The following is an 11,069-nucleotide window of genomic DNA, read 5'->3' as shown; positions in this document are numbered from 1 at the left end:
TCAAGTAGAAGAAGATGGTATTAATAGCCCGAGATTCAAGAAGAATGGCATTTTGCAATGAAGATAACTTGTTTTGAGCCATGACCATAGTGGATTTCTTTGACTCAAATTCTTCCTGAGTTGACAAAACCATAGAGGAGCTCTGTGCTAGGCCATTATGAGTTGGCTAAAGCTCCTCTTGGTAAGTAGTGAACTAAAGCTAGTGCTGGCAAGCATTATCAGCAAGCTGTTGTACTGATACTTGCTTTATTCAAAGGCTTCAGCTTGAGTTTGTGTATGAGTATTAAGGCCTTGCAAAGCAAGACTTTGGTCATCCAGTAATAGTTTCTGTTGACCCAATGACAAAGTCACTGCGTTGCCAATGTCATCTGTTTTATTTTGAATATTCTAATTGAGATGATACAATGCTAGCCACTTCAGTGATTTGCTTTTATGTATGTGAAGTTAATTTTTGAAGTTACCCTATATCTTGTCCTAATCTTACATAGAACTTTTGAAGATCAACCATACTAGTGTCCACAGTCTTCTGCATATCAAACTACTATTCTTGAAACTTAAATTAAATGCCAATTATCTGATAAGATTGCTCAAAAAAATGGAATTGCACTGATTTATAACATTTGTCATTTTATCTTGTACAACCTTTGAATTTGATCTGGTAGTTATGCTTGAGAATAAATAGAGTCTAGGGAATTATGGTTTTCATTAGAGTGCTCCAACTGAGAATCTGACTGTTGCTCTCTTTTATCCAATTTGTTCACTACCCGATGAGTGGATGACTTCAACTCATTCACAACCCTTTATCTTTCTTGAATGCATTGCTCTGCAAATGATGGCACATAGCTCTTGTACCCTATATGCAATAATCTAATATCTAGAACACTGATTTGCAGAATCTGATACTAGCAGAATAACAACAGTAAGTAGGGAGTACTCAACCTGATATGATAATCATAGGTAGAACAGAGATGAACTCTACTTCTTACTGACTTGGTTCTAGAATTCTAACATACTTTAACAACAAGGTAAACAATGTAGGCAATTATATCATCACTTCATCAACATTAGTATATATAAACCCTCGGTTCAAGTAGATACAAATTCAGTTAATAAACAAAACCAAGAATTTGTATTAAGTTTTATTTTGTTTCACTGTTGAGAAGATATTAATTTCATTTAATAGTTGATCTACTCCATGAGAACTCCCAAAATGGATCCCTTTTATAGCAACAAGGTGACCATCAGTAAGCCTCCCAGCATATATAGTCCCACAAGCACTATGTCCACACTTTTTTTTTGTAGTAGCAAAGATTTTAGTGGCCTTCTCCAACATCTTATAAGGGAATAGATCAAGTTTGAATTCTTCAGAGTGCATAGGTAAAAGGTTTGCAAGTTGGCTTCCTCACTGGACTGTCTAATTCAAAAATTAGATTATCTATGTTGTTTGTGTAAAGCAAGTGCAATAAGACTTGCTGCCACAAGTGTTGACGAAGCCACAAGCCCAGTCGCAAGGACTATTCTCTTTGTTGCATTGTGATCTCTTCGACAGTCCTTATCGTATGACTTCTCACCATGCTTTTTGCATACTCTTACGTATCCAGTGCCTTGACAGAACTCATCTCCTTGATAGCCATCTTTAGAAGAACACCTCACATTGTCAGTTACATCTACGACATGGTGATAGACCACATTGGGTTCATAGTGAACATCATCAAAAAGTGCCCATAACACCCAATTCCCACTTTAGCCCACACTTTGCATCCAAACGGGTCAATATGGGTGTGAGTATCCAACTAATGAAGCTCTGGCACTGCAACTAGGAGAAGTGAGCAAAGTCATCATCTCCATGGTGCCATATTGTCTCATTCAGAAAGGGATAGCAAAATGTCCTATCAAACATGCACTGCTCATTGTGGCTCTACATATAAGGAATATTGCACTTCAACAGACAATCTGGAGTGCTCTTGCAGTCAGATAATTGGATAAAGTTGCTGGTAGAAATTGCATAATTCTTCATGCCTTTTGACACTGAAGCCCTTGAGGTTTTTAGGATAGGAAGATTAGAGAGGATTGATGATGATCCCATGTGATGAGAAACTTATAGTAAAGGTTGTTCACTTAAATCCTCACAATATTGTTATAGAATTGCAATTTGAATCGATCCAGCTGACAATACCTTGAATTGATATAGAAAGGATATGGAATTGAGGCATTCCCACAACTTTCGCTGCATTTCCTTGTGCCCTGTGCTATGTTAGAAAACACTCTAATCGAGAAGACCAGAGGCAGCCATGAACCCAAAAAGGCCAGAATAAAAAGATAGCAAAGGCTAATACTTATTTGTCTTGAAAGTTACCACATAATTTTAAGGCATGCTAAGACAATATATACTTCCTAGAATAAAAAGCAAATACCCATGTATGTTTTATATATCCACCTGGGTTTGAAGCCTGCGATGGGAAGATTTTGCCTTTGATATGATGGCAACGTTCATCCTATGCTCATTACCTACTCTAAACTTCCCCATTAAACTTCACTACTCCATTCGATTGCAAAGTCTACAATGGTCCCTATCAAATCAACCCAAAAGTAGGACAATTATGGCTCAAAATATATATGCATTCAATTTATTTGTTCATACTTTTTTTTTTCTTGGTTCTCAACAAGACAAGAGGTTGAATAATTGCTTAGACACTGTAGTAGCCTATCTTTCATGGTGTTCTTGATTAGTACTTCATTGTATGTCCACAACCACCGAGTATATGATATATATATATATATATATATATATATATATATATATATATATATATATATATATATATATATATATATATATATATATTTTTACTCAGCCTACTACATATACATACTACATATCTATCCAAATACCAAAAATGACATTTTGGACATGTGGGGTTCAAACTTCTTGCATTTGGGTCATGAAGACATGACTAGTGCTTCATTGTCGAATCCCGATAGCTACTGCGTATACATCCTAGTCTACAATATAGACATTGGGTATATCACCAAATGCTTGAAATGAAATATTTTTGCATGCGGGTCAAGAGTCCTATATTTCAGTCACCCATTCAAAATATAAAATATCAGGGAACCACCACTTTGATATGAGTGCCAGAATTCAAGTGCCACTCTAATAATATGTTTGTTTGCACCAGAACTAGGAAGGAGTTACACTGACGCAGATGGAATTCAAGTCCATATCTACGCAATTAATGCAATAAAACATTTATTTTGCATAGATTTTTACCAATCTGACAAATATTGCAACGCTTTGACAATAGCCATGAACCATTCCAATAACAAAATACATTATAGACCTGAAGAGGGGGTCTTCATTTTTTTTCGAAATAGAAATATTACCAACTTGGTGAAAGTTTTCTTTGAAAAAGATGGAAGAGGCTACAATGATTTTGGATGTTCGTAAACATTCTTCGCGACTGCTATGTGCCAAATTGTAAATTGATAAGACGCGACAATCGTATGACATCTTAAGTGGATATTTAATAAGAACAAAGCTATGTTTGAGCTTTGAGCAACTTGAAATAAAATTGAATGTCTGAATATAGAGGCATTTGGTGCTACTTGTGCAGTTGATCCACCCTTTGTTAAACTTGGGGAGCAAACTCGAGAGTGAGACCATTTGTACTACCTCAACGCATATTCTTAGTGGAATTTTAACAAACACTTCCCTTGCAAACTCTAATCTCTCACTAGGAATACCACTTTCGTTGCAAACTCATATGTGGGTGTTGTCGTTGGCAGGTTGCAGGTTCAAACCCCGCAGCAGCTAGATTTCGCCAGATTGCATGGCCCACCAGTTCAATGTGCATGGTAGTCTTCAAGTTAGGTGGCTTCCTGTTTTGACTTGAGTTCACTTTTGATAGTGTGTACATTGACTTGCCTACCCTACTTCAAAGTCGCTAAATGGGCACATGAACTTAAAACACTAACAAAGGTGACCCAATCTATTTTCATTCTTGCCAAAAATGTTTCTCTAAAAATATATAGGGTTTTCTCACCATACCCAACTTGGGCATACGTTACCATCATTGCATTCCAAGAAACTGCATTCCTTGTAGGCATTATATTAAATAATTGGTGTGCACTCTCTAAGGTGCCAAATTCGTAATGATTGATGTCCATGAAATGGCATCTCACATAACCATTTTATCAAATAGAAGGTGTGCATCATCTATACTCCAACACATTTAGTACACATGTCTGCAAGGGAACTCTCGAAAAATACATCCAATTCAAGTTCACTTATGATTATCAAGCCATGTAGATGTCTTTCTTGCTGAATGGAGTGTAAGGTAACAAGCATTAAGGTCACTATTGAAGGTAATATAATTCAGCCTCATGCTAGACCTATGCATTTCACGAAACTATTGGAGGGATTCCTCACTATACCCATGTTGGGTGTAAATCACAATCAATTTACTCCAAGAGACCACATCCCTCTCAGGAATCATATCAAACAATTACCTTGCACGCTCTAACCTACTGCAGTGGGCATATCCAACAACCAAAGAATTCCATGTGAAAACATTAGGCACGCAAATGTGATCGAACACTTGGATTGCGTCCTCCTTTCTATCACACTTAACATACATTTCAATAAGAGCAAGATCTAGAAAGGAATTTGATTCGAATCCCACTTTGATTACCTTAGCTTGAACTTGTGCACCACACTGGGGACACATCAAGTTGGCACATGGATTTAGACCACTTGTCAATGTAAATTGGTCCGGCCTTAAACTTGCGAGCTTCATCTAAAAGTAAAGTTCCAGAGTCTCCTTGTTGTGGCCTTGCTGGGAAAACACTGAAATGATCTCATTCCAAGACACAAAATCCCAATCAAGCATTTTGTTGATGAGTTCAATTGCATCTTCAACATTTCCCCTTGATAGCCCGGGGTGGAGATCTTTTTCTGGATTCCTGATTGTTTTTGTTCTTGAGAAACCTCCTTATGCCCTGGAATCTGGCTCGGTGGTGATTGGGCAACAAGAAAGACCATAATGCTGTCGAATCTATGGCTAGTTGGAAAAGCGTAGTCTCTAACTCAGTTGCCCATTTTATCTGGGATTAGTTCTTCTTATGATTGGAATGTGCATTAAACTCTAGGTCGAATTCAAGGTATGAGGCATAATTTTTTATAAGGAAATATATCATTGATGATATTTCTTGATAGTGCATGAATTAATTTGATGGTTGTAAGAGTTCAATTACAAGTCTATGAGTTCAGTATTTTTTTTTCCAGAGAAAAAAAGCGAACTTTTTATATATAAAGATAAAAAGTTACAAGCAGATGCAAAAGAGCATTCAGTTCGGTGAGGACTTCTCCCTCAGCAAAAAAGCCAGAGAAGGATCATGCTTCTCTGAAATAGCGAAAATCTTCAAAACCTTTCAGTTCCCCTGTACCAGATACAGGGTGCTTCCCCTTTGGGAACCAAGCGCAAGCCTCAGTCTTTGTGATACAGACCATGACTTGAAACCACAGCAGTACAGTTCCGTGGGCCTCCTTGAAAGGAAAACAGCCCACCAAAATAGTGACGCCCGCATACCTTGGGCAATAAGTTCATAGTGTCCAGAATTACTTGTCCATTACAAAAAGGAAAGACATGCGACTATATAAAGAAAAGGAAAATAAACAACAACAGGAAAAAGCAGCAGCGATTATGCATAAGGGGTGAGATCCGACACACGGATCTGATCTTGCACTTTTTCAGTCATTTTCCATATGCCCACAACCTGCTGCAGACCATCTTTAGATAGCTTGTCCGCGACTTCATTTCTGTCCCTGTAGATGTGTTCAATTGAAAAAACATTAAAGGACTGTTTTAATGTCAATATCTCTTCAAGAAGTGGCCTCAACATGTAATTTTGACACCTACTGTCACCATTTACCCACTTCACTACATTCAAGGTGTCTCCAAAAATCTGAATTGCGAAGATGTGTCTATGGATAAGCCAACAGAGGAGAAGTTTTAGAGCTGAAAGTTCGGCATAATTATTAGTTCTGGGACCAATACCCACTGAAGCCATTAAGGAGTGAGATTCGGTTAAATGTATAATTATCCCTGCCCCAGCAGTGTTGTTCTGTGAGGCCCCATCAAAATAGGCCCACGGGATGCCTGCTCTTATTTGTTCCTCCCTGCTCTGTGGCTTTTTCTTTGAGTCCTCTGGATCAGGGATACTGGAAAAAATAGCTGAGCTTTGAATAGCTATAGCTTCTGCTGAAGGAGTACTGTCATTGAAAAGGCTTCTGTTCCTGGCTAACCATACTCCCCAGCAGATAATAGGAGGGAGATTCCTCAAGTTCTCTTCTGAAGAATGGTTCCACCACTGCTCCCAAGCAGACATTATGGATCCCCCATCCCATCTAAGATGTTTCTTCAGTAATTTGTTAACCTCCTCCCACACCCTTTTAGAGAAGGGGCATCCCATGAAAAGGTGAAAGATGGTCTCCAAGTCAGCTTTGCAAAGAGGGCATCTTCCAGGCCCTTGTTTGAATCTTGCTTGTAGAACATCCCAGGTTGGTATCTTTTGTTTTAGCACACACCAAAAGAACAGTCTGGCTTTTTTAGGACATTTTAATTTCCACAAAGGTTTTGCCCACCAACCTGGGTCCTCCCATCCTTTTTTCGACATTAAGAAATTGTAACCTGCTTTCGGGGAGTAGGATCCTGAGTCAGCATATGCCCAGACCAGCTGATCCGGTCTATCTCTTATTCTCACATTGGATCTTGATAACTCTTGAATGAAAGTCTGCCATTCGTTCCACCACAAAGGACTGATCTTCGCTGCCAAAAAGATATCTTTTTCTTTTGATTGATGTGTCCCAAATGAGAGGGAATGCTCATCTATATATACAATTTAGTGGAGTTGAGGGGATGTGACTTTTGATCTTCTTAAGCTGACATATAGTTGAGGCCGACGTAAATAATTTACATGAGAGAAACATAAATTCGAAATTCCACTTCTACTTATCCAAATTTGATGATATTTAGATCAATTTTGGTCCTCTCAAAAAGAGGAATTCAATGAAACAATTATCTAGCCCCAAAGGCGCCGTTCAAAGTGGAATTTGGCCCTAGTTTCCATTTTTAACAAAAATAACCATCAATACTTTTTTATAGCATTTTAGGCTGAATTCACAATAGTATGCTATAAAGTGTCATTTCAATTTCTAGAAATTAGGATATATAAATGTGAGATATATACTCTACATTTTTGGGTTATCTCTTTTTCAAATCTGAGCTTTTTTAGGCTACATGTTAATTGCTTGAACTTTGAACCTTGAAGAAATTTTTGAATGGACTTCGTAAATACTCGAATGAATGGACTTCGTAAGGCAGTGGTACCATAAATTGTGTTAATTCAAAGATTTGACTTCCTTATTTTCACAAAATACAATGATCTCAATAAATACTTATATGTATAGATACTTATGTTTAGGATTATATATGTGTTGGAGCAGTTCTTTTATGTTTTACTATAATCCTTGTTGACAAGTTTTAGTTGACTTTTTTCATCAATTGCTCGTAGAATATGCAAAAGGAAATGATTGTCAAAATGTGGCAAAAATTACATTTCTCCTGATTTCTTTTTTTATTGTTCATGACAAGATAATCATGTTGCAGGAATGAGTTATCCTACAATCTGTTTCAATTTGTGGATTTTTTTTCCTCCCATTTTTTTACAAGGATGTAGATTTCATTTTCATGTTGATGGTTTTTGCACGAATCTTATCTAGCCCCAAATGATGGTAACGGAGTGGATCTTGAGAAGTAGTCGTGGACACAGACTCTATCAATGGTTAATGTTACAATACCACTTCCACCTGGTATCAGAAAAAGTTTAATGTTCTGTGGCATAAAGAAGAGTCATTTAACGACATGGTTGAAAGGGCAACCTCATGTCTTAATTGTAAGTCATTTATTTGCGTTCCTTAGTTTTAAGTCATCTGTTTGATTTTGAGCTTCATCAGATCAATTATTTCACTAATCCAATATGCATGGCTTGTATTTCTCACCCGACGTTAGTTACTTGACATGGTTGATATAACATTCAATTCTATGCCACTTTTATTTTAAGTCAAAGATTTTATTGATTAAAATGATGTTCGTATTTTAATTGATTTAAAAAAGTTTTGTAAATTCCATGTGGACGTTATTTTTTCAGGGTGAGCTCTTTGCACCAGTAAGGTCAGATGAGTCATAGAACATAGGTATACAACTAGCGCATCTTTGGCCTTTGTTGTGTATTTATTATTCTTTATATCACTGATGGATGTTTATTGATTGATGTAAAATAAAGGATGGGAAGGTTTCTGCCAATTCTCTTGGCAAAACAAAATCAAATGGAATGGTAGAATTGTGTTTTAAAGGGTGAGCCAAAAATAAGTACTTGAAAAGGTAGAACTTGAGAATAGAAAGCTATCTGATCTGGATCTAGAGACACAAAAAACCCTGGAAAAAAATGATGGTATTGACGAGTCTTCCTTGCAAATAAGCTCTAGTTGTTAGACCACTACCCAAATTTCAGTTATCTGCAATGGCAATAGTGACTCTAGATTTATTTGTATGAATAACGACTTTGGCCATTGTCCTGTTCCTTTCCTATGAGATATTTTTGATTTTCAAACTCCAACTAGTTTGTTGTTAAACTAATTAAAGCTTTGATGACAAACATATAGTTTTCAAAGCTCTTTTCTAAATCTATTTTCTTGAGAAAATGTCTTTTTACTTTAGGCGTTGTAGATTGATACCGCGTGACATATGCTACTATATAATTGCCTGGATAAATAGACAGAAGTGTTCTACAACGTAGTCTTTTTTAAATCTAAAGAAACATAATTTTCAAATACAAAGTTTATTAATTAAAGACATCTTTTAGACATCTTAGTTAAGTTATGATTATATTTTTGTAGGGGATTTTGTCTGCATTGATATTGTGTTCTCTTTGGTTTCTGTTAGGTAACAATGGTTAATAAGGAATGCGTTCTTGAGCAATAGGCACACATCTTATTCTACTATTGACATGGATCTCCATGGTTTTCAGGGATGGCGACAAAAATGCAGATGTCAGTGGGATCTCCAAAGCCCGTGTTGGATGAATTTAATACTAGTGATGATTTTGATTCCTTGTTAGATAAAGAATGTCACAAGTCAAATTCAAATAAACAGAAGTAGCTTAAGAATGAAGGTGAAGCTATTGCTTTCTGTCCACATCAATTTTTTTTATTTGTTGGTTGTTGTTGTGTTTGAGTGCGGACTTGTGAAATTTTAAATTGCATGTTAGTTTATGTGAAGGGGGAATATATATATATATATATATATATATCTATGTCATTCATGATTTTTGGAGATCCATGTTACATTTGCATAGAAGTTTAGATATCATTCAAATATCTAAACACCCAACAACAACAACATTGAGATTTTTATTTCACTAAACCTATAACATATTGCATCTGTCTTCATCAATGCTCTTCTTCCATATGCTATCCACTTATGACATTTCTTTTGCAATATTTGGTGCATTTGCTAGTTATAGGTCATTTATAGGTTATAAATGTCTTCAAAGTTTCACTTCTAATTGAGTATTCAACTTAACATATTGATTTTCTTATATGTAATTATTTTTTCCTCCACCCACATTTCATAAGTTCCATAACCATTAAGTAGGGACTTGCAGCTTCGATGCTGCTTTGCTTGTTTAATAAAATATTTTCGAGACTTTAATTTATTGAAAGTTGTTGAATTTACAATTTATGAAGTTTCAAGGTATAATTATTTAAAGGGTGCTAGCTCAATGGAAGAGCATCTGCTTTACAAGCATTGGTTGGTGGTTCGATTCTGTTATCACTTAGAACTATAAACATTTGTATATAATCCTTTGTCCAAGTTCAATGTCAAAAGTTGGTGTCAAATTATTTTTGTTCTATGTTTCTTACTTAGGGTTGGAGCTTTAAAGGTGTTTGATGTAAATCGTACTATAATCCTATTGGTCATCCTCCACCATCATGGTTTCATAAGCCATGTCTTGTCTTATCCATGTCACCGATCCTTTCCGTAATTTCGCAGCGCAGTCTCTTATTGGTCAGTTTTGCAGCATAATCATTGTTTAGCCATTCCGCAGCGCGTCACCATCAAGCCGTTTCGCAGCACATTATGACAATTCAAAACTAGCCGCTCTGCGAAATCGCAGATTCGTGCATTTTGCAGCGAATATTTCTCAAAGGGTCAAGTCTGTTGATGAGTCACCACTTTTGTCCTCTCATGTCAGTTTGCGTACCTCCCAAACTCTCATTAACCATCACTCCACCAATAGATTTGTAGACATGAACATAAATATTATTCAAATGTGTTTTACCGTGCATGGATCTTTATGATGATCGTAAATGATGCATAAGTGACCAGCCTGTGTGATGATATATTTGAGTTTGCAAGTGAGGCTGCTTTCAAGTGAGCCCGATTACAAGCGAGGCCGAGTTAAAAAGAATTGAATCACCATTTTAGTTGAAGCTGTTGGTCATTGTCTGTGCGAAAGTTTCAAAAGCAAAATGGAGAGGAAAGAACATAGGTCTGGAAAATGTCAGAGAACAGAGCCTGAAGGTTTAGACCTAGCTTTAAGAGATGAAGGCGTTAAGAAAGCATTCAAGGATGCCGGCTGTTGGAATTTCTGTAAGAAGCTGCAAGGTGGCCATGCTCAGGTAACAAAGGATTTTGCTTTAAACTTCACCAGCTTGAATTCTAAAATAGCTATGTTAGAGGTTCAACTGTCTCCAGAGGCAATAGCTGCTGTAACTGAGATCCCAAGAGGGGGGCAAGAGTGGTTCAAGAATTTTAAGTTTGATATGAACCCATGCAAAGAGTTTTTAAAAGAGGCATATGTGAATGAAGACCTAACAAAAGCAGTACCTAGAAACTATGTTAAGGAGCACTATGCCCTTCTTCTCACCTGTATTCAGAAGTACTTAACCTGTGAGGGAAGATATAATAAAGTCTACTCTTATCACTTCAAGTTGCTGTTACATTTCA

The 11,069-nt window shown here is 36.7% G+C and overlaps 1 pseudogene; it reads right to left on the bottom strand.

Annotated features, from left to right (window-relative positions):
* Positions 1-1,188: 1,188 nt before the first annotated feature.
* On the bottom strand, positions 1,189-4,637 carry LOC149191749 (uncharacterized; annotated as a pseudogene).
* Between the last annotated feature and the right edge of the window lie 6,432 nt (positions 4,638-11,069).

Source organism: Pinus tabuliformis, chromosome 2_2, assembly GCF_031772625.1.
Source record: "Pinus tabuliformis cultivar Carrire ecotype Pingquan chromosome 2_2, CPIR1, whole genome shotgun sequence".
In the NCBI taxonomy this organism is placed as follows: domain Eukaryota; kingdom Viridiplantae; phylum Streptophyta; class Pinopsida; order Pinales; family Pinaceae; genus Pinus; species Pinus tabuliformis.
Note: the sequence above shows the minus strand (reverse complement) of the source record. Positions and strands in the feature narration are given on the sequence as shown.